Source organism: Hylobates moloch, unplaced genomic scaffold, assembly GCF_009828535.3.
Source record: "Hylobates moloch isolate HMO894 unplaced genomic scaffold, HMol_V3 SCAFFOLD_14, whole genome shotgun sequence".
Classification (NCBI taxonomy): domain Eukaryota; kingdom Metazoa; phylum Chordata; class Mammalia; order Primates; family Hylobatidae; genus Hylobates; species Hylobates moloch.
Genome location: NW_026652289.1, coordinates 12,092,697 through 12,094,873, shown reverse-complemented (window position 1 = coordinate 12,094,873; position 2,177 = coordinate 12,092,697). Strand labels below are relative to the sequence as shown.

Here is a 2,177-nt window from a genome sequence, read left to right as displayed (position 1 = left end):
CTTATTTTCTCTTCCTTTCTAGTTCTCCCTGGAGACTGCTGGGTTCACCTCTCCCTCTGCCAGACAGACAGGCTCAGACATGCAAGAACGGAAGGGAGTGTGGGGGTGGGTGGGAGGATTAAGTTGGGGAGAGCCAGTCTTGTCTTTGTAGATTACCAGAACTGACACACGAACACACACGTACACTCACTCACTCACTCACTCACTCACTCAATCTATTCATCTATTTTTGGCCTGAGTGCCTTTGGACCCATCTTTGGAAAAGCACATGAACTCTTTGGAGTCTCCCGTTCCACTTGGTAAATTTCCTATAGCCACGCACTGTAAGTGCCTGCTGCCCTCCTTCCTCTGAGCTTGTGGGGCCCACAGATCCCCTGCTCCACTTCCTGCTTCATTTCAGCTGACGGTGAGTCCGGGGCAGGCTTGTAGGAAGGGGGGGCTGGGCGCGGGGAATTGCAGCACCCACCCCACCCCCGGCCCCAGTGCTTGATGCCCCAGCATCTGTCTCCCTCACTGTGCCCTTCCCTTAAGCCCCACTCTTGGCCTCCCCAAAGACAGAGTTTGTTCTCTTTTTATTGATAGGATGACACTCCCTCGTTCTAATACCATCTGAATGCCTGAGCAATTACATCTTACAACGTCATGAAAAACACAGCAGCTTGTCATGATGAATGATGTTACCATGAATAATGCAGTTTTGAGTTCAAACTCCTTCTTATTCCAAGAATGAGTAAATATCCCTATTCCCTCCCCTCCCCATTGCATTTGGGTTTGACATGACATGAATCATTGTGGTTTTACTCCTGGGTAGAATTGTTTTTCTGTATTGCATTGCCAACCGATGGAAGGACAAAAAAGGAAACTTACCAATGAGCAGTTTCAGATGAACTTAAACTCTCAGAAATCTTGAAGAATGAATGAACTACAACTTTTCGAAGTTGCAAAAATGTTCAAGTCGGAAGTGACCCATGGGAAGCAACCTGGTCCTTAATTAGGACTGGAAAGAAAACGGAGGCCCAGCGAGGGAACAGTGGCTTCCCCAAGGTCACACTGCAAGTGAGTGGTGGCACTAGTCACCCAGCAGTCCTCCTGACTCCACGGTATCCTGACCCCAGACCAGCAGCCTTATTTGTGGTTAAAGAACGTGGAAAAACAGCTTATGTTTGAATTTTAAAATCATGCCAGTACTAAAGATCTGCATTCCATGAATATTGAGCTTTGCTGTATGCGGGTTGCTATGAATTTTGTAACTATTTTCTCTAAGAGCTCTCAGTATTTTACATATACAATTCCATTCTTTATTGTCCAGGGAAAAAGTTGCATTTACTGAGCAGTAAGAGGGTGATTTGAAGTCCCTGGGGACCTCCACCCTTGTCTTTCTATGTGAGATTGTATTGCAGGGCTCACATTTATTCTCTCAGCAGCTCATTGCACAGATAGTGTATTTATTGAGCACCTACTGTGTGCCAGGAGCTATGTGGTAAGCTAAGCAGACAAAAACTCCTGCTCTCACAAGAAGAAAGAATAAACAAGCAGACAATTGCACCTACAATGTCGGCCGGGTGTGGTGGCTCACTCCTGGAATCCTAGCACCTTGGGAGGTGACGATGGGAGGATTGCTTTAACTCAGGGGTTCAAGATGAGCCTGGGCAGCCAAGACCCTGTCTCTACAAAAAAATCAAAAAATTAGCTGGGGGTGATGGCATGAGTCTCTGGTCCCCTGGGACCAGAGGCCTCCGGAGCCTGAGGCGGGTTTATCACTTGAGCCTGGGAGGTTGAGGCTGCAGTGAGCTGTGATCACACCACTGCACCCCAGCCTGGGCCACAGAGCGAGACCTTGTCTCTAAATAAACAACCTAATGTCAAGTTAGGAAGTGTGGCAAAAAGGAACAAAGTCAGGGTGACTGCCATTCTAGAAAGGGTGGTGAGGGAAGGTCTCCTTGAGCAGACCCTGTGGAAGTGAAAGGGTAAGTCACAAGACTCTGGAGGAAGAAGATTCCAGGTGGAAATGCCTTAGTGGGTGTTAAATGCTTTAACGGTTGTTAGCCAGAAAGCCAGAATGGCTGGAGCTAAGGGAGTAGGGGAGGCGGCATAGAAAATGAGGTCAGAGATGGAGGCAGGGCCGGATCACAGAGGGGCACAGAGAACGAGGAGGGAATTGGATTTTTGGAAAAGAT

General features: G+C 48.0%; 1 long non-coding RNA gene across 1 annotated transcript; it reads left to right on the top strand.

Annotated features, from left to right (window-relative positions):
- Nucleotides 1–237: 237 nt before the first annotated feature.
- Nucleotides 238–1,545, top strand: LOC116482315 (uncharacterized). Its single transcript, XR_004251835.1, has 2 exons — nucleotides 238–406; nucleotides 583–1,545. It is a non-coding gene; the product is annotated as an uncharacterized LOC116482315 (long non-coding RNA).
- Nucleotides 1,546–2,177: the final 632 nt, after the last annotated feature.